This window comes from Ovis canadensis, chromosome 6 (assembly GCF_042477335.2).
Source record: "Ovis canadensis isolate MfBH-ARS-UI-01 breed Bighorn chromosome 6, ARS-UI_OviCan_v2, whole genome shotgun sequence".
Taxonomy (NCBI): domain Eukaryota; kingdom Metazoa; phylum Chordata; class Mammalia; order Artiodactyla; family Bovidae; genus Ovis; species Ovis canadensis.
Window position 1 is genome coordinate 132,035,550 of NC_091250.1, and position 21,065 is coordinate 132,056,614.

Below are 21,065 nucleotides of genomic sequence, written 5' to 3' on the forward strand. Positions count from 1 at the left end.
CAAAGGAAACTATCGACAAAATGAAAAGATAACCTACTGAATGGGAGAAAATATTCGCAAATGATATGGCCAGTAAGCGGTTAACACCCAAAATATACAAACAGCTACTACAACGTAACATCCAAAAAAAAAAAAATCTGATTAGAAAAGCAGGTGGAAAACCTGAACAGACATTTTTCCAAAGAAGAAGTGCAGACGGCCGACAGGCACATGAGAAGGTGCTCAGCGTCGCTAGCCGTTAGGGAAATGCAAGTCAAAGCCACAGTGAGGTGCCACCTCACACCTGTCAGAACGGCCATCATAGAAACAGGACACGAATAACAAATGTTGGCGAAGACGGGGCGGAAAGGGAGCCCCCTGCACTGTCGGTCACAGCGTGAATCGGTGCGGGCGCTGTGGGAAAGAGCATGGAGGCTGCTCAAGACACGAAACACTGAATTATCGTGTGACCCGGCCCCCCCCACCCCGGGCATGCAAAGGCAAAGGCGAAAGCGGCGCAGTCGTGTCCCACTCTGCGCCCCCATGGACTGCCCTTGGGGTTCTCCAGGCCAGAATCCTGGAGCGGGGAGCCTTTCCCTCCTCCAGGGGATCTCCCCGACCCAGGCATTGAACCCAGGTCTCCCGCGTTGCAGGCGGATTCTCTACCAACTGAGCTAGCAGGGAAGCCCTCCTGGGTATATAACCCCCCAAAAAAAGAAAACTCTAGCTCAAAAAGATACGTGCACCCCAATGTTCATAGCAGCACTGCTTACAAGAGCCGGAACACAGAAGCAAACCAAGTGTCCAACAACAGACAGACAGATAAGGAAGATGTGAGTGAGTGAAATCCCGCCATTTGCAACAACATGGGTGGCCTTGGAGAGTATTACGTGAGTGAGATAAGTTAGAGAGAGACAAGTACTTGTCACCTACATGTGGAATACATTTACATTATAATGTCACTATATGTGGAACCTAAAACCTGCAATAACCAGTGACTATAACGAAAAAGCAGCAGACACAGGGACTGAGACAGTGGTTCCTAGCGAGGAGAGGAATGGGGAGGGGCGACACAGAGGCGGAGGGCTGGGAGGCACAGACCGCTACGCACAGAATAAACCACAAAGACGCATCGAACAGCAATGAAATAAGCTACAAGGACGCATCGTACAGCACAGGAATACGCCCCGTATTTTACAAGAACTATGAGTGGAATACCACCTTTAAGATTGGGACTCACTGTACTGTGCACCTGTAACTTACATGACCTTGTACATCAACTATACTTTGACTAAATAAACAATTTGCCCCACAAAAAGCAAAACAAGAAATATGCACCCTCAAGCAAAGGTCGTCCCAGACAAGGAGCAACCGTGCAGAGTCCGCAAAAATCCACAAATAGCCCAGGGCGGGAGGACAGTCCAGGGCCGCGTCCACAGTGGAGCGGGGCACTGTGGGAAAGGGAGAGGCCGGGAGGACGGGCCCAGGGAAGCCGGGGATGGGCTCAGCAACAAGCCTTTCTGCTCGTCTGTCACTGTGCTGCCTGTAAGGCAGCCTGGAAGGGGTTCCCAAATGTGTAGTGTGTGTTTGGGGTTGGATGACTTAAATTGTAGATTATGTGGAAACACAAAATTATCCCTGGAGAACCTTAGAGGGAGCTGAAATCAAAGCCAGGCTTTAGCTTTTGGTGAGATGTTTGACTTCATCTGACTTTAAAAAAAAAAGAGTGGGAAAGGAAAGAAACTGGAATAGCAGAGGGATCCTCTAGGAGTTGCTCGGCGGCCCATCACTAGTGCCAAGCCACAGCCTGCGCCACATCTCCAGGGGCGCCTGCAACAGGCTGCTCCTGCACCAGCAGCTGGTTCCCACAGTGCCAGGGAACACTGCTCCAGTTACGGGTGGACGGGTGGAGGGCTGGAGGGAAGGACGGATGGGGAACGGGAGGTGGACGGGAGAATGCAGGGATGGCTGGGGAGGACGGGGGACGGGTGGGGCCACTGCTGGCAGAATGGAAGGATAAGTGGGCGTGTGACGGACGGAGGAACGGGCGGAGGAGGAGAGGATGGATGGGGAGACGGATGAATACGTGGATGTGTGGTGGCTGGGGGACAGAGGAGTGGATGGGGGAGGAGTGAATGGATGTGTGGATAGAGGGATGGATGGGGGACGGATGAGTAAACGGACGCACGATGGTAGGGGATGGAGGACGGATGGAGAATGAGAGGACGCATGGGGACACGGATGAGTGAATGGATGTGTGGACAGAGGGATGGACGGGGGACGGAGGAATGGATGCATAAGTGGGTGGACACAGGATCGGAGAACGGGTGAGCAGGGGGTGGAGAGTGGGTGGTGCAGGGACTGACTGAGTTCATTGGTGGTGACCACAGTTTGCCCAATAACACCTGCTTGCCTCGTTGGTCCAAAAATTAATGGACCTTTTCCCAGAGCTACAGACAGACAAGAACCTTCCCATTCAAAGGGCCCACGAAGCGCTCAGCAGGGTAAGTAAAAAAGTCCCCCCAAACCTTCAGAGAGAAAGGTCTTGCGCGAAGCATGAGACCCTGCCAGCAGGTGTCTGAGGACAGCAGAGCCCACCCTCCAGGTGCTGGGCCCCCGTACGCAGGCCAGCAGGCAAGTGAAGGCCGCGGCTGGGCGTTCAGCCCGGGGCACACCGTGGCTTCGTGACAGCTGTGCTATCACCGCCCTCCGCCAGGACTTCAACCTGTGGCAGCTGTGAAAGGTGAGACGGTCAGAAAAGGCGGATGCCCAGCACGGCCGCTTGAGTGTGACAGTCGAGCACGGGGAGGAATGTGAGTCTGCAGCCGCCTGCACCGGCCGTCAGGAGGGGCCCCGCCAGGAGCAGAGGCCGCTCTCAGCAGGGCTGGGCCCAGGCCCCACGCACACGCTGTCAGAGGCACAGACTGAATCCACCAGACAGACAGACAGGAGTGCTGCAGGCAGTGCCCCCAGACCCACCGTCCGCTCTCTGGCCGGCGGCCACAGCTGGGGCCTGCCGGGCTCCCCACCCCCACCCCGAAGGACGTCTCAGCCTCTGCAGCAAAGAAGGAAGGACTCTTTTTAAAAGGCCCTCTGGTCAGGCAGTATCTCCTGAGTGCAGAGTTTCACGCCTCCCCTGAAAGCCAGAGGTGCTAAAATAGCCCTACTGATGGGTGTCTGCCCACGTTCACCCCACGTCCACCGCACAAACTTGTAGGAGGCCTTTGCCAGGCAGATCTGTTCTAGGAAGTGGAAGAGAGACATGGGGCTCTGCCGCGGGCCAGCGTGAGGAGCTCCGCCCATGGCAAAGATCATGAGGAAGGGGGCTTGGCATACGCAAAGGCATGATCAAGCCTCAGGAAACCCCATTCCCAAGCATTTACCCCAAAACCAGAGTCTGTTTTATGCTCTCACCTACACCTCTGACTTTACGGGGGGCTCTCCCCCATCACCATTTCTCTCAGAGAAGAAGTTAACTTGCAGCTCCAAACCAATAAAAATTCCTGGGCGTGACAAGAGTGTTTCAGCTTACGGACTCCTCTGAAGGTTATCTAGCCCACCTGTACAGGTTCCTCCGGCCACATGTGATTGTTTACAGCCTCCCAACGTGAGAGGCACGAGATGGTTTAGACTTACTAAAGGCAAATTCTTTGGGGAAATTGTCAGTATAGTGGGTTGGTTAGGAATTATATTGGTGAAGGGTTTTTCATTTGTTGTGCCAATAATTGCTGCTAATTCCCTGCCCTGGGTATGACAAGGGTGTCTCAGGTCAAACCTCTCTGCTGACAGACTAGCTTGTGTGACAGGATTATCCCTACTCCTGCCTCATGACTGTTTACTACCTCTCAACCATAAACAGCACAGAGAGTTTGGAGTATTTTGAGAGTCTTAATCAGCATAGGGCTTTTCTCATTGTTGACTCAATGATTGCCGCCAGGCCCTCCATATCCTTAGGCACCTGGGAATATATTAATCAATGTATTTGGAATATAGGAAAGGAAATAGAGTAGTTTTTGATGTTAGCAATACTAGACTTTTTGAGTTAATGGATTTTCTCTTTTGTAATAGATCACTGTACTCTGTTATAAATCACTGTGTCCTTGCTATGTAAAAATGTAACTTTATCACTATCTTAAGACTAAATAGATCTTAAGGGGTACATTGGTGAAAGGATTTTCATTTGTTGGGTTGATGTTTGCTGCTAAATCTCCATATTCCCTGCCCTTATAATGAACATAACTAACATATAGGAGAAATAAGTATTAACCTTTAAGCATATAGGAGAAATAAGTATTAACCTTTAAGATTAATCATGTTAACCTTGGGTTAAATAAATTCCTTTCTTGATTGTAACTCACTACACCCTCACCCTATAGGAATGTAACTTTATTTGGAGGGTGGTGCCTGGTTTAAGAAAAAACACCCTTGGAAGAAATAAGTTTTTGGTTATCAGAAGTAAGGATCATAAAATGTCAGCAGGTCTCATGGCCAGAAGATGATGTAAAATCCCTAAGACCTTTTTATGTGAAGCACCTGATTTTGATAAAGGTCAGGACTGCTGACCCCCGCGTGACTCTGTATTCATCCCTATGTGTAACAAAAGGTATATAAGCAAACCCAAAAATAAAGAAATTGGATCAGTTTCCAGAAAGACTGATTCCCCCATGTCGTTCTTTCTTGCTCCCCATTTTTCTGGCTGAATTCCCACCTGGAGCGTGGATGCTATTCCACGTAGACCAAGTTATTCAGCCTCTTTTTCTCCACTAATTTTCCTACTACACTATCCGTTTCTAATCTCTCTTTATATCTGTGATTAAATATGTATTTTTCCAAGGACGCCGACTCCATCCCCACCTTCAAATCACCCTGGATCCACCGGGGCTGGACCCGAGCAGGGCTCAGCCAGGGGAAGCCCATCCTGGGGAACCCATTTTTTAGGGGGGAGCCTGTCCTGGGGGAGCCATCCTGGGGGTCCACCTTCTGGCTGTACCAAACAGCTGAGACAGCACAGCAGGCCGCTCCAGTCAGGGCCCTGGACTGTGGAGCTGGATGCTGGGGGCCCAGCCAGGCCATGTCCTGTACAATGGAGACCCCAGAGCACCTTTCCTGGGGGGCAAGTGAAGGCCAGGCTCACTCTAAGTCTTCCACCGTCTGAGGAGCCACAGAGCCTGGTGGATAACAGGGGACCCACACAGCTCCCCAAGGGCAACAACTGGCTTGGGCCCCTCACCCCTACACCAGCCTCGCCTGCACCCTCCACTCTGGAATGTCCCTCCCAGACCACCCGCCCTCCACAGGGCCCAGCACCAGCCCAGAAGGCAGGTGCTGTGCGGGTGTGGGGACCTGCGGCTGTGCAGATATGCAGGTGTGCGGGCGTGGGTGTACGGATGTGCAGGAGTGGGGACACGTGGGCGTGTGTACGTGCGGGTGTGTGGACGTGCGGGTGTGTGTATGTGCAGGTGTGCGGGAGTGGGGACGTGTGAATCTGGGGACATGTGGGTATGCGGATGTGCAGGAGTGTGGATGTGCAGGAGTGCAGATGTGCAGGTGTGGGGGCGTGCCGGTGTCCAGATGTGCAGGGGGGGGCGAGCGGGTGTGGGGGCGTGCAGGTGTGGGGGCGTGCGGGTGTGCAGATGTAGCAGGAGGGCTCTCCGTCCAGGTCCTGTGCCCCCTGGAGTGGGAGGAAGTGCTCGGCCAGCCCCTGCAGAGCCGGGAGCAGTCCAGGACTGGCAGCACTCAGTGTTAGGATTTAATGACTTCAGTCCACAAAGGCTAAGTTTTCTACAAAGAACAGATATGACCTTTGCCGTGAGGAAAACAGCTGACTGAAAAGGGCCCGGGTTTTGATGCGCAGGCCCCATCCTCAGCCACACCCAGCCCCCAGACGCACACAAAGGAAAGCGGCTTCTCTGCAGCCCCAGGTCGGTCCTGACCCACCGAGGCTCTGGGAACCCGCCCTGCTGTGGGGTCTCAGGAGACACTGTGTGAGCTGGGGGTCGCAGGAAAGCAGGTGCCAGGGCAGGGGGTGGGCTGCCCCCTCACGTCTGTCAACCGCAGGCTGGACCAGCACCAACTCAGAAAGGAGGGGGAGGCAGCGGCAGGCACCACGCAGGAGAAACCTGGAGGAAGCCCGCTCAGGCACGTTCCCAGGCCCCCGAGAGGGAAGTGGCAGCCCACCTCACTCCGTCCCCAGACCCCAGCACCTCATCACCCTGGCGCCCCAAGCCAGCCTGACACCCCCAACGGCTGCCAGCCCAGCCGCCCAGCCGCCCAGCCAGGTGGGCCTCATTGAGCCCCCCGCCCCAGGGTCCCTGCAATCATCCAAACCGAGAGCCACGGGGGCCATGCAGGGGGCCAGGGCCACGCGCCCCTCTCCACTCAGGTCACCTGCCTCTTCCGAGTCCTGACCTGGACCCTGAGGGGTGTCCTGAGGCTCAAGGGCCAGAGCAGGCTGACACGCCCCCCGCCTCTTCTGTGCACGACCCAGTCCTGGCACACGGGGTGTCCGCTCAAAGCCGCCGCGTGTGGGGACAGCTGTAAAAGATGGGCTGGCTGTCCCTCGCCGACAGGAAGCCCACGCAGAGGAGGGCTGGTCTCAGCGAGCTCTGCTGGAGAGAACACCACGGAGGTGTCATGGGAGATCCCCAAAGGTCTCAAGAAAGCACTGTCCGTGGAAACCCGGCAGTGAGAGCTGAGTCACAGGGAGGACAGGATGAAAGCAGGGTGCCAACCCCCCAAATCCTACCAGCGGGAGGCAGGCTGAGGAAGCAACTCAACCGCAAACGTGTGCGGTCCTCGTGAGGCAGGAAGGCGGAGCGCCAGTGTCCCCAGACCTTCGGATGGGGGAGCTTCCAGCACGTCGGGGCTGTGCCCCAGGACGCCTGCAAGTCGCTTTTGAGGAGCGTCTAGGAGCTCATCCCCTGTCTGTCCCAACACCACTTACTGCTGAGGGGCAGGGGCTGGGCGCTGATCTCTTCAGCACAGATCTAGGGAGGAGAGGAGGGGCGCCCCGAAACAGCATGCAAGGAGCCACCGCTGGAGAGCCTCCTACCTGAGTCTTGGGGGCGTGTCCTGCCTGTGGGAGGGATGAGTCACTGAGGCTGGACAGACAGGCGGCCTCCCAGGGGCCCCAGTGATCCTGCCTGCGGTCGCCCGCTCTTGGCAGGCCCCTTCCCCAAGGGCAGGCTCCACGAGGGCCCCCTTCAAACCAACTGAACATGCAGATGTGAGGCAAGGTCGCTTTCAAAGGCTCCCTTGCTCACCCCTCCCTCACTTGCTCCAAGGAAGGTCAGCTGCCAGGCGCTGAGCTGCCCTCAGAAGCCGCCCACGCAGCAAAGAAGGCCTCTCGTGCTAGCCAGCAAGGCCGTGAGGTCGGCCAGCAGTCACACGAGTGACTGGGGACACGGATGCTCCGAGGCCACCAAGCATCGTGACGGTGAGCTTGGTCCTCCGCCCCGCTCCCGGCCGTCACCCCGACGCCAACCTCGTGAGACCCGGCATGGAGCAGTCAGCTCAGTTGCAGCGGGCTCCTGACCAAAGGGACTGGGCGACATAAAACACTAGTCTGTTGGGGGTGGTCTGTCACAGGCAGCAATAACTGACGTGCTACCTAATCCAGTAACTGATGTGCTACCTAACTCCAAATCGGGAAAGGAATACGTCAAGGCTGTATATTGTAACCCTGCTTATTTAACTTCTATGCAGAGAAACACTGGACTGGATGAGACACAAGCTGGTATTAAGATGGCCAGGAGAAATGTCAATAACTTCAGATATGCAGATGACACCACCTTTATGGCAGAAAGTGAAGAACTAAAGAGCCTCTTGATGAAAGTGAAAGAGAGTGAAGAAGTTGGCTTAAAATTCAACATTCATAAAATTAAGATCATGGCATCCGGTCCCATCACTTCATGGTAAATAGGTGGGGAAACAATGGAAACAGTGTCAGACTATTTTTTTGGGCTCCAAAATCACTGCAGATGGTGACTGCTACCATGAAATTAAAAGACGCTTGCTCCTTGGAAGAAAAGTTATGTCCAACTTAGGCAGCATATTCAAAAGCAGAGACATTACTTTGCCGACTAAGGTCCATCTAGTCAAAGCTATGGTTTTTCCAGTAGTCATGTATGGATGTGAAAGTTGGACCATAAAGAAAGCTGAGCACCAAAGAATGATGCTTCTGAACTGTGGTGTTGGAGAAGACTCTTGAGAGTCCCTTGGACTGCAAGGAAATCAAACCAGTCCATCCTAAAGGAAATCAGTCCTGAATATTCATTGGAAGGACTGAAGCTGAAGTGGAAGCTCCCAATACTTCGGCCACCTGACGCAAAGAAAACTGACTCATTTGAAAAGACCCTGATGGGGGGAAAGACTGAAGGCGGGAGGAGAAGGGGCGACAGAGGATGAGCTGGCTGGATGGCATCACCGACTCGACAGACATGAGTCTGAGCAGGCTCCGGGAGTTGGTGATGGACAGGGAGGCCTGGCGTGCTGCAGTCCGTGGGTCGCAGAGAGTTGGACACGCCTGAGCGACTGACCTGAATCCGATGCATGGATGCTGTCGCTTGTTTTTCCCCATTCCTGTTGCAAACGCTGATCTCTAAGCAGCAACGCACTGATTGAGCATTCTTCCCTCAAGTCTAATCTGGGAGGAGCCGATTAAGGGAGTCATGCTGCATAAACCGAGATGAACTGACTGGAAATGGGAGGATCGGCTAATAAAAGCTGTTACTATCAGATGACCTGGCCAATCGGCGTCTCACAGTCCCAGCTCACCGAGGAAGAAACCAAGGCTCGGGCTCCTCGCCTACAACCATGACCAAAGACGAGAGTTAGGGTTCAGCTCGGGGGGACTGACTTCAGTTTGGGCTCTTGACCCTGGCTGCCCCCCTTTTTACATCAGCATGCGAGCAAATGCCAGTGTAGAAGCTGACCTCCCCTGAAGCATTCTTGCTAACAAAAATTATCCACCTGCTTCTCAAACGGCCTGTCTCGATTCCTAGGGAGCTTCATCTCCCACGTTGGAACATAAGTCCAGGAAGCAGGACAGCAGCTCCCCAGATGACTGGGATGCACGGCTGTTGAATAATTTACGACGGCGTGAACAGCACGCAACGTGTACAGCGCCCGGCTTTGCGTTTGGTTATCATGCAGGGCTTTTTTGTGAGGGTTCCTTTTAAAGGTCAGTTTTTAAGGTTTTAATACTTTAAGCCCAGAGATACCAAGAGGCCAGGCTGCAGAGATGCGGAGCAGATGCCCTGGGTCGGTCCTTGGGGGGCATGTCCATCTCAGCTCAGCAAGAGCCAGGTCACAGCAAGGCAGCCATGTGTCACAAGGGAAGGAGATGCACCTATGGCTGAGTGCTTGGCAGAAAACAACGAAATTCCGTAAAGCAGTTATCCCTCAAAAAAAACCAACCCATGAAACAGTGAAGTAGCTCTTGGAATCAGGAGATACAGCAGATATACACAATTAGGAAAGAGGAGAAAAAGAGAGAGGAAATGAAAGACTGCACACTTAAGAATACAAAACACCTCAGGAAAATGGGAGCACAGTTACTACTCTCGGTCGATACTGCTAAAAGGACGTGGAATTCCAGAAGTAACGTAAAGTTGAAGACGTGCAGCGATGCTGATGCCACACTTACCGCCTAAAGAGAGCCTAAGACACCAGCTTTAAACTCATCCAGCTCCACTTCCCTCCACGAGAAGACACCGCAGGGTCTCTGCCTCACACTGTGCTTCCTCCTCCCTCCGAGGGACGGGCGAGCGCGGCTCAGCTACAGAGGAGGGGGACCACCGAGCCTGCGCGCGCCCGCAGCACGCAGAGCAGAAGGGCCCTGGGAACCGGACACCTCCCGGGCGGCCTGAATATTTCATCGCCGTCCCCGGCGCCCCTGCTACGCCAGGCCTCACCCAAGCAGCCCCGCTCGCCAGCCCTCTGCCTTTTCTCCAAGCGGAGAAGAGAGTCTGGACTTAGCAGAAGAGACACTTCTAAATCACAAAGGTCCGTGTTACTCGCTCAGATGTATTAGTGTTACACCTTTCTGATTCTGATGCTATATAAAGTTTACATTGTGAAAAATCCACATGGTAACCAGTGAAGAGAAGCAAATGTTTGTGATCTCTCTCATCTAAAAGTAAAAAATAAAAGTGTAAAAGTGTAAAACACTGCAAATCAGCTATGCCTCAACAAAAAATTTAAGTTAAAAAACAATTACTTTTTAAACCTAAGACCTCCGACGAGCAGGTGCCCCTGGATGGGCTGGCACAGGCACTGAGAGGCCAGACTCCTGCAGCTCAGGGGACACGAAGATCCCATGCTGTGGCCAGGTATCCATGTCCATAGATACTGCTCCCGAAAACACGGGCGTCACTGGGGACCAGGGACTCTCTGCTAGCCCTGGGCATCGTGCTCCTGAGCACACGGGTGTCACTGTAGACCAGGGACCCTCTGCTAGCCTGGGCATCGCGCTCCCGAGCACACGGGCGTCACGGGACCAGGGACCCTCTGCTAGCCCTGGGCATCACGCTCCCGAGCACACGGGCATCTCTGGGGACCAGGGGCCCTCTGCTAGCCCCGGGCATCGCGCTCCCGAGCACACGGGCGTCACTGGGGACGCGGGGCCCTCTGCTAGCCCCGGGCACCACGCTCCCGAGCACACGGGTGTCACTGGGGACCAGGGGCCCTCTGCTAGCCCCGGGCACCGTGCCCCCGTGTGCCGGGCGTGATGGGGACACGGGGATGCGTGTGCTCTGGAGTAAGTCTTTGAGTCCTGTCACAACAAAAGCACTCTCTACACACGAAGGAATTTCATAAAGGTCTCAATTAAGGAAAGAAGCAGCTCTGCAGAAGGCAGGCAGCCAGGAAGCCAGACAGGTGGGAGCCGGCCGGGCTGATCGCGGCCGAGGCTGGGGGGGGAGGGCTGCTGGCACCTGCAGCAGCTCACACCTGCGGGCCCCACCCCAGATGCCCCCAGGGCCCCTCCCAGGCCTCAGTGCCACCCGAGCAGGCCTAGCGTCAGCACCCATGACCATCCTGCAGGCTCACTGGCTCGTCCACCCAGGAGCCGGCCAGGGGCCGCTGCGGCGGCAGTATGCACAGTCAAGTGACCAGTGAGGGCCTGTCCTCCAGGGCCGGCCACCCTGTGGGGCAACAGGCCAGTGCGACCGCACACGGATGCTGGGGGCACAGGAGGCCCCGTAGCCCTGACCCCATCTGCTTTAAAAGCTGCTCTTTCTGGAACCTGTCCCCCCACCTCCCTCCACCACTCCCTGGCTCAGTCTGCCCCGCTCCCCCCGACCGAGACCCCTCAAGCCTGCCCGCCCACCACGCGACAGTCGCAAGAAGCAGCAGAAACATCAAGCCACAAGGTCAGGACACGTGGAGGCCGTGAACCCAGAGGCCTTGACTGTCCAGAAGCACCACGCCAACCAGGAGGCCCCTCGCTCCCACCCAGCCCCCCACCCGGCCCCCCACGGCCAGGCCTGAGTGCCGAGCTCCTCCAGCCGTCGGAGGGCAGACCCCACCCGCCAGCTCCGGGCTGGCTCTGGGCACCAGCCTGGCCGAAACCGACTGGGGAAAGCAAGCAGGACAGGCAGAAGCCACAGCGTCTCAGGGTCCACAGCTGATGGGACCGCAGGGACATTTCTGACTCCAGAAATAAAATCTGCTTCAATAACCTTGAACTACTGGAGCTTACACCGTCTCAGTTTCCCCTTCCCATTATGCTTTGGCGTTCCCTTTTTATCTCTAGTAGTTTGCCGCTCAGTCGTGTCCGACTCTTTGCGACCCCATGGACTGTAGCCCACCAGGCTCCTCCCTCCATGGGATTCTCCAGGCAAGAGTACTGGAGTGGGTTGCCATTTCCTTCTCCAGGGATCTTCCCGACCCAGGGATAGAACCCAGGTCTCCCGCATTGCAAGCAGACGCTTTAACCTCTGAGCCACCAGGGAAGCCCGGTATTTATTTCAGTTTGTGGTTTTTAAACCTGGCAAGGAAGGATATAAATGAAGTTACTGGGTTTAGCAAATAAATATAAAGGACATTCAGTTAAATTTGAATTTCAGATAAAAAGACAAATAACTTTTTACTCAAAGTAGGCCCCAAATATTGCCTGGCAGGTTTTATCTGACAAATCTAAGTACGAAGAGGGTCCCGTTTCAGGCCTCCTACAGGACACTGCCCCCCGCCTGCTGCATGACGCAAGAGGGAAAAGCCACGGAGCGCCGCACCGTCCTGACTCCGTTTTCTTCAGAGGGGCGGACGGGGGGCTTCTGCGGCCTGTGTCTCTCTCTGGCGCTCTCAGGGAGACACAGGGTCCCCAGTGCCCACGGGAACCCACCCAGGAGGCACGGGCGCAGCAGGGCACGTGGCGGGAGGCACGTCTCCACCCTCCTCCGTCCCCACCCACCCCTGCCCGCAACCCCACAGGGCTCCTCACGTTCCAGGTCCAGGGTGTGCTGGGCTGACAGCAGCCCCAAAGTCGTGAGGTCTAATGCGCAGAGCCTGGAAGTGCCCCGGTGGGGAAAGGGTCCCGCAGACGGGCCTGCAGGCAGGTTCTGAGAGAAGGAGGCCGTGCTGGCTACCCACGGGCCTCCGTGCATCACACACGTCCTTGTAAGGGGGAGCAGAGGGAAAGGGGGCCCGGGGAGGCCATGTGAAGACGGAGGTGGGCCCTGGGGCCCCAGGAGCCTCCGGAGGGCGTGGGCGCGGGCGCGGGCGCGGGCGGGCCCTGCCCACACTTTGGGCAGGGATCTGCATCCAGAAGAGAGAAAAAACCTCCACCTCTGAGGCCCCCAGTTGGTGGTACTTTGTTACGACGGCCGCAGGGCTCAGGGGCCTCTCCAGCCCCCGCCGCTCAGCCCCATGATGTGGAGCAGCCTGTTGGTGGTACTTTGTTACGAAGGCCGCGGGGCTCAGGGGCCTCTCCAGCCTCCGCCGCTCAGCCCCATGGTGCAGAGCAGCCTGGCTCCTCAGGCCCATCCCTCTGGGCCAGACTCCAGGCCTCAGGGGCAGACGGCGGTCTGGGCACCTCATGCTGCCAAGTACCTCCAGGTAAAATGTGTCCCAGGCCGGGCTCTGTGGAGCCACAGGCTGGCACCAAGTACGGGCTGGACGCAGATGCGCCACGGGTGCCCACCCACTCAGAGCAGCCAGGCCAAGGGCACCAGCAACGTCCTGCAGGCCACATGGCCACCGGCATCTCACACTCGCTCTCCTCGCTCACCCACACGGCAGTCTCCGCACTAACCACGCTTCACAGACGGAAACTGGCACAGAAGGGCAGTGCCGAGGCCGGGCCGGACAGCAGGGCGGGTGAAGGGCGGGCACCCAGGGCAGCGATCTGGGCTGGGCCGCTCAGCCCACAGCAGCAGAACCGACCCGTCAGAGGTCAGCGGACAGACGCCCTCCTGACCCTCGGCGACCTCACTGGAGGGGGACAGTGAGCGGCGCACAGGGCTGCCGTGCTCACCGCGCCGCGCTCACTGTGCCGTCTGCACCCCAGGCAGGCGCGTGGGGAGCGCAGCCCTGGGCGTCCACTGGCCCTGGAGGGCTTTCTCCTGGGCTACAGTGGTCACTCCCTGGCTCCCCACTTCTCCAGACCAGCAACAGTTCAGCTCCGAGGGCAACGCCCAGACCCGCAGGTCCCCCAGTGAAGGGAGAGCCTCACACGGCCTCCTGGCCCGGCTGGGACATGCTACACAACCCAACCACCGCGGGGGCTGAGCACAAGGGGGCAGGTGGACACCAGGGGTGCTGTTCCCCGCAGGAAGAGGGCCGTGTGGGGTGCGGAAGGGCACTGGTGTCTGGGCACATCCGGGGCTCAGCCGGACGCTGCACTCCTCCAACTTCGGGCACAGCACTCCTCCAGCTTCGGGCACAGGACCGAGTTGGGCCTGGAGGCAGCTGCAAAGGGAGGGGCATCTCAGTATCTCAGATGGGAGGGAGCTGGGGAGAGAGGACGAACCGAAACCTGGGGGTAAACTCTTCCAGGCCCTGGGGAGCCCTGAGCCCCCTGGGCCGGGAGACTATGAGGAGCCAGCAGCTCCAGCATCCCAGAGACCACGGCGGAGCCGCCTGGGTCCTTAAAAGTCAACCCGCGGGACAGACCAACGCCTTCAGGACAGAGAGCCACTCCTGCAGATGCTGTGATGCCCAGCGCACAACCTCGTACTAGAGGCTCAAGGAAACAGGAAGGCATGACCCAGTCAAGAGACAAAGAGGCCAGGGGAGCTGACCCTGAGATAAGCCAAGAGCTGAAGTCACAGGTCAGGACTTTGAAGCAGCTAGGACAGTGTGTTCAAGGACACAGTGGGGGACACAACCACAGCAAACAGGTGGCCTATTTCAGTAGAGAAATGGGAGCTATTAAGAAAAAAGAGGCAAGTGGAAACTCTAGAAATTAACCCTACAGTAATTGACATTTTACAACTCATTGAAATGGACTTAATTTGGATTGCAGACGGAAGAAAAAAGAAAAAGAAACAAAAAATTTTAAAATTGGAACCAGGCCTGAGTGCCCTGGGAGGCAATAACAGACACGTAATACAAGCACCAGGAGGAGAGACGTGGGGCGGGGGAAGCATCCGCATACACCATGACCAAATCTTCCCCAAGTTTGGTAAAAAAAACCACAGACTTATTTATCTAAGCAGCTCAACAAACCCTGAACAGGATCAAGTCAGAGAAAACCTTCCCAAGGACATCACAGTCCAAGCGCTGGGGGTCAAAGACACAGACAAGAGCTGGCGACAGTGTCCCCACGTGACACACGGCGGTTACGACGGGCTTGACGCGACGGCTGACTCCACCACAAGCCAGAGCGGACCAGTCAGAGGGCCGGGAAGAGAACCCGGACTCCCAGCCAGCAAAAGGGTCCTTTAAAGTGGAACAGAAATGAGCACGCTTCAGATAAACCCAAACTGGGAGGATTTGTCACCAACAGGCAAGAAATGCTAAAGGAGTGTTCCAAGCCGAAGAAAAATGATACCAGATGGAAAGTCAAACCTATACGAAGGAAGGGAACACAACAGAAACGGCGAACACTGGGTAAACGTTTTAAAACTATGATTTTCCCTCTTTCAGTCTCTTTAAAATACACATGACTTTTTAAAGCAAAAACTGTAAGTGTCTCACGGCTTAGAGCACCTGCAGATGTAAGACGGACGAGGACAAGTTGCTCAAAGGCGGCACAAAGGGAGCGTGCGTTACTGCCGCAGCACAGGGCGCTTACGTTTCAGCTAACGTGTCGCAAAATTAACCCGAAACAGACGGCAAAAAGTTAGGATAGGCGTTTCAGACCACTAAAATGATGCCGAGACGCAGTACTAGAAAACACGTGTGTACTCATTATAGACACACACACACTTGGTACACGCACCCACAGATACAAACGTGCCTCCCTGTGTGAGCACACACAGACACACATGCACTCAACTGACCCAAAACAAGATGAGAAAGGGAAAGCAGCAACAACGAGAAAAACGTAGGGCAAACAGAAGCAAAGTGACCCGAGTCAGCCCTGTTAATATCCACGTGGAACAGAACGAAGGGAGAGTGAGGGGCAGGCGGAGTCAAGAGGAGGCCGGAAAGGCGGGCCAGACGCCACAGGCCCTTACGGGTGAGCGACAACCACCTGGGCGCGCGTCATTCTTCTCTTTACTCTGTCTGTAGCCGCATATCTTCCACAAGCAACACTTTTTGATTAGTGTTAAGAGTGTTCCGAATATTATCTATAATCAAGTGGGCCTTAGGAAGCATCACTACGAACAAAGCTAGTGGGGATCGTGGAATTCCAGCTGAGCTATTTGAAATCCTAAAAGATGGTGCCGTTAAAGTGCTGCACTCAGTACGTCAGCAGATTTGGAAAACTCAGCAGTGGCCACAGGACTGGAAAAGGTTACTTTTCACTGCAATCCCAAAGAAAGGCAACGCCAGAGAATGTTCACACTAGTATACAATTGTGTTCATTTCATATGCTAGCAAGGTAATGCTCAAAATCCTTCAGTCTAGGCTTCAACAATACACGAACTGAGAACTTTCACGTGTACAAGCTGGATTTTTAAAAGGCAGAAGAACCAGAGACTGGTTGTGTCCGACTCTGCAACCCCACGGACACTAGCCCGCCAGGCTCCTCTGTCCGTGGGATTGTTCAGGCAAGAACACTGGAGTGGCTGCCGTTTCCTCCCCCAGGGGATCTTCCTGACCCAGGGATGGAACCCGCATCCCCCACATCCCCTGCACTGGCAGGCAGGCTCTTCTCTGCTCGCGCCACGAGCGGGGCAGACATCAAGCAGGTCAACAAGAGGAGGAGGGGGACGAGGATTAGGCCAGCCCCGGAGTTCCAACCTCTGAATAAAGGGGGTTCTAGGGAGAGCCCGACACGGACACAAAGCAAAGCACAGGGAACAGTGCCAGCCTAGGCTGAGCAGGCTGCCTCGCCCACTCGTGATGGGGGCACGCCGTCGTGCTCTGACGGTCCAGAGCTCAGGGAGCGAGGGCTGCTCCTGGGGGCCTCCTGGAGCCAGATCACAGAGTCGCTAGGGCGTCTGCTTCCCGCCGGAGCTGGCAAAGCGCCACGCACCGCACAGCAGCGGCTTCGACATTCTAAGAAAACACGCCTCGGGGGAATTCTATACCCAGCTAAACTACAAGTTAGCTGAAACGCAATTTTCAAAATCAAGAGCAAAGGAAAACTCCAGATGAGGCTTCTTGGCTATCATGAACATGCACTTCCACAGAGCCAGGGTGAGCCCAGACTGGGAAGAGAGGTCCTGAGCGCAGACACCTGTGGGCACGCCGGGGCCAGGACAGAGCAGGGCAGGAAGCCGGACCCAGAGGCCAGGGGCCACCACAAGAGGGGAGCCACAGGCCTGCGCAGGAAAGGGCCTGTGCTCCGGCAGCTCGCTCCAGAACAGACGGGAGAGCAGCAGACGCTGGTGTAACCGGTGGTGCAGTGACTGAGCTGGGAAATGAGGGACGAGGGAGCGTCACCACCTCGGAGGGGAGAGCCCGGGTCCCGCACCTTCTAGAGAACTCAAACACACAGACCAAGACAGCAGCTTAGCTGGCAGGAAATGCCTGAGGAGACGGGAGCTGGGGTGCCTGCCCAGGAGATGCGGACAGCAAGACAGGAGAGCGCCTGGCGTCTTCATTCTTTAATCAGTAGGCTTAGCTCCTCATCTAAGTGTCCTAGAAGGGTGGCCAAGACCACAGCAAGGGACAAAAATAAGATGTAGAGAAAGATACATACATAGCAGCGTGTAAAAAAAACAAATTAGGTCAAGGAGGGACACACGTGGGGTATCACCTGATGCCAGGGCTGGGGATGGAGAGGAGGGAGGGAGGACACAGGAAGGACAAGCCGGGCATCTCCTTTGCCTCGAGTCCACGGTCTCGGGGTTGAATCTGCTGAACCCCCAGAAACCACAGGGAAGCTTGCTTGTTAAAATCGAACATGCCCGTGGTTTGAGTGTACTTCGGGAACTGACTACAGCTTTTCTTTTTCTTACATTATTTATTTGTTTATGTAGGCCGCACCAAGCAGCATGCAGGATCTTGGCTCCCCGATCAGCGATGGGACCCAGGCCTCCTGCAGTGGAAGAGCACAGTCCTAACCGCTGGACCACCACAGAAGTCCCTGGATGGCCAAAGCAGCAGGCAACCACCACCCCTAAAAGTAGACGTGAGCGATCCGCCAGCCGGGAGCCCCAAGCCAGGCTCATCTCCTCCCAGGGACTGCTGCGGCCTCTCCTCCAGCGCTGGGCAGGGACGCACGAGGCGGCAGCAGCAGCAGCGTCCCCTCGGGGGCGGGGGGCAGGGCGGGGTGCGAGACGGCTGCTCCCCAGCCCACGACAGGAGAGACCCCAGTTCTTGCAAGAGTGGCCAGGGCAGTCCACAAGGACACCAGGCCAGAGGCCCTGGAGCTGTGAACGCGCCCTCACAGGCAACAGGGCCTTGGCAGGCGTGATGCCGCTCGAGTGCCTGTGCAGGGAGAGGGCCCAGGTCCCACACGCAGGCGTGACCGTGCGTGTCCTCTCGGGAGGGACGCAGAGCGAGGAGCCAGGACAGAAAGAGGAAAGCAGGAGGCAGGGAAGGATGGCACCGGCTGGGTGTAAGGGTGTCCCCGCGAGCCGAGAGGACGGCCGTTTCTGCTTTTAAGCCACTAGGCTGTGGTCCTTTGTTGCAGCCGCCACGGGAAACTCATACAGGTGTTAACCAGAAAGTAAAATGTTTCTGTGAATTCCACCAAATTCAAAGGAAACGCAACACGCCATGGCTTCGCCGTGTTCGGGTACTCGCTGGACAGCCTGTGTCGAGTCTTAATGATAACACTGTTCCTCCTTCGTCCTGACTCTCGCTGGACCCACTTCAGACAAAGGCAAGCGTCTAAAGGCAGTGCAATCAGAAAGCGCCTGTGCCCTCCCTGCTGCCTGGACCTCCCCGCCTCCCCCGCCCAGCGCGCCCCTGCAGGCTGCAGGAGCCCTGGACCTCCCCACCTCCCCCGCCCAGCGCGTCCCTGCAGGCTAGCTGCCTCCTTGGACAAGGCCAGCCGGTCCCGGCCTCCCAGCCTGCAGCTGCTCTTCTGCCTGGTCGCTGGCCCTTTCCTGGACGCCCTCCTCCTAGAAGAGGGGGAAAGGAGCCTGCCCTGAAGCCTGGGGTGCCGGCCCACCCAGCAACCGCTGCTCACCTCCTGACCCTGCACAGGATGCCACCACCCACCCCGCCCCAGGTCTGCTCCACACGCCAGCCCAGGTCCCCCTCTCCCAGAGGCGGTCACCCAGCACCGGGGTGGGCACCTCAGCGATGGGCTTGTCCTCGTCTGAGGAGCATCCCTGAGGCCCAGGCTCCACGTCTCCAACCCACAGCCGGGACCTCTAGGCTCAAGAGCACCAGGTCGGAGGACATTCTGATGAAACGTCCCACTGCGACGATAAGTCCCTAAGGCAGGGTTTTAAACACCTTCTCTCTTCTTGCTCATTGCCCGCTGCCCAACGCCTATCCAGGCACTTGTCTCAGACCTGGGGTGGGGGTCTCCGGAGGAGCAGTTCCCTCTCTGCCAGCCTCACGATCCGTCTGCGGGTCCCACGGCCTCACAGGTGCCCTTTAACCACAGCACGTGACACTGATGGACACTGACCACTCAGATCCACTCACAACCCTGAGCAACCCCATGGTTACAGGCAGGTCCTGCTACAAACCCAGCCCTGCGACAGGGAAGCCGAGGCACAGAGCGTGGTCGCCTGCCCTAGGGTCTGTCTTCACCCACAACTCCAGGGCATTCTGTCTACGCCCACAGCTCTGGGCCACTCCATCTACGCCCGCAGCTCCGGGCCACTCCGTCTACACCCGCAGCTCCGGGCCACTCCGTCTACACTCTACGCCCGCAGCTCCGGGCCACTCCGTCTACACTCTACGCCCGCAGCTCCGGGCCACTCCGTCTACACCCGCAGCTCCGGGCCACTCCGTCTACACTCTACACCCGCAGCTCCGGGCCACTCCATCTACACCCACAGCTCCGGGCCACTCCGTCTACACCAGCAGCTCTGGGCCACTCCGTCTACACTCTACACCCGCAGCTCCGGGCCACTCCGTCTACGCCCGCAGCTCCGGGCCACTCCGTCTACACCCGCAGCTCCGGGCCACTCCGTCTACACTCTACACCCGCAGCTCCGGGCCACTCCGTCTACACCAGCAGCTCCGGGCCACTCCGTCTACACTCTACACCCGACTCCGTCTACGCCCGCAGCTCCGGGCCACTCCGTCTACACCCGCAGTTCCGGGCCACTCCGTCTACACCCGCAGCTCCGGGCCACTCCGTGTACACTCTACACCCGCAGCTCTGGGCCACTCCGTCTACACCAGCAGCTCCGGGCCACTCCGTCTACACCCGCAGCTCCGGGCCACTCCGTCTACACTCTACACCCGCAGCTACGGGCCACTCCGTCTACACCCGCAGCTCCGGGCCACTCCGTCTACACCAGCAGCTCCGGGCCACTCCGTCTACACCGGCAGCTCCGGGCCACTCCGTCTACACTCTACACCCGACTCCGTCTACGCCCGCAGCTCCGGGCCACTCCGTCTACACCCGCAGTTCCGGGCCACTCCGTCTACACCCGCAGCTCCAGGCCATTCTGTCTGCACCCACTTTGGGCCACTCCGTCTACGCTTACAACTCTGGACCAGTGTTTACATCCACAATTCTAAGGCCACTCCATCCACACCCCGAACTCCGGGCCACCCCGCCTGCGCCCGCAGCTCCGGGGCCTCGCAGCGTCCCCCAGCCCCTGCCCTGGGCCGCAGCTCGGAGCCCGCACCGGGAAGCCTGCACAAGGCTGCGTCGCGGCGCCGCATTCCCAGAGCTGGGGTCTCGGGAGGCGGCCTCTGGTCAGACAATGCGGCCGCCCGGGAGGTCGGACAGGAAACTCGGGAGCCCGTGAGGACTCGGCCCGGGGCGCCCGCCGTCGGTGGGCGTCGCAGGCCCCGCGCGCTCGGCCCTGCCTCGATCCCGAGCCCTCGGGTCCCGCGGCCGCCCCTCCGCCCGGCCGGAGTCGCGCTGGGGAACAAAAGGAGGGCGGCGGCGGCCGGGCGGCCCGGAGGAGTAGGACCCCGAGGCGCCGGCCGCCCCCGGCACTCTCCGCTCGGCCGGGCGGAGCGGGCCGCGGAGGCCGCGAGCGCGCGCCCTCAGAAGAAAGAAAGCGGAGGCGGGGCGCCGGCGCCCGGCCTGCAACCTACCGGCCGCTTGCTCTCCGGCCGCGATCCGCTCCGCCAGCGCGCGCAACGGTCACAGCCGCCGTAGCCCGGGGCCGGGAGGGGGCGGGGCCGACGAGAGGGGCGGGGCCGACGAGAGGGGCGGCGCCGACAAGAGGGGCGGGAACCTGCGTGGGCGTGGTCGAAGTGGGGCGGGCTTGTGGGCGGGGCCTTTGAAGAGGTGGTCCATCCTTGGTGGGCGGGGCTGTCCGTGTCTGGACCAATGAAGGGAGGGGTCGAGGAGGGCGTCGCGGTGGGCGGGGCCTTGGGCATGGCAGTGAAGGAGTTGGACCTCCAGGAAGGGAGTGGGGCGGGCTTGGCCTCCAAGGCTGTGG

At 57.7% G+C, this 21,065-nt stretch overlaps 1 protein-coding gene across 5 annotated transcripts in view; it reads right to left on the bottom strand.

Annotated features, from left to right (window-relative positions):
• RGS12 (regulator of G protein signaling 12) overlaps nucleotides 1–20,787 on the bottom strand; it is a 125,021-nt gene extending 104,234 nt beyond the window's left edge. For all 5 annotated transcript variants that reach the window (XR_011257575.1, XR_011257574.1, XM_069593285.1 and 2 more), the window contains exon 1: nucleotides 20,716–20,787. The gene's annotated coding sequence lies outside the window, so the exon portion shown is untranslated. The remainder of the gene's footprint in view (nucleotides 1–20,715) is intronic.
• Between the last annotated feature and the right edge of the window lie 278 nt (nucleotides 20,788–21,065).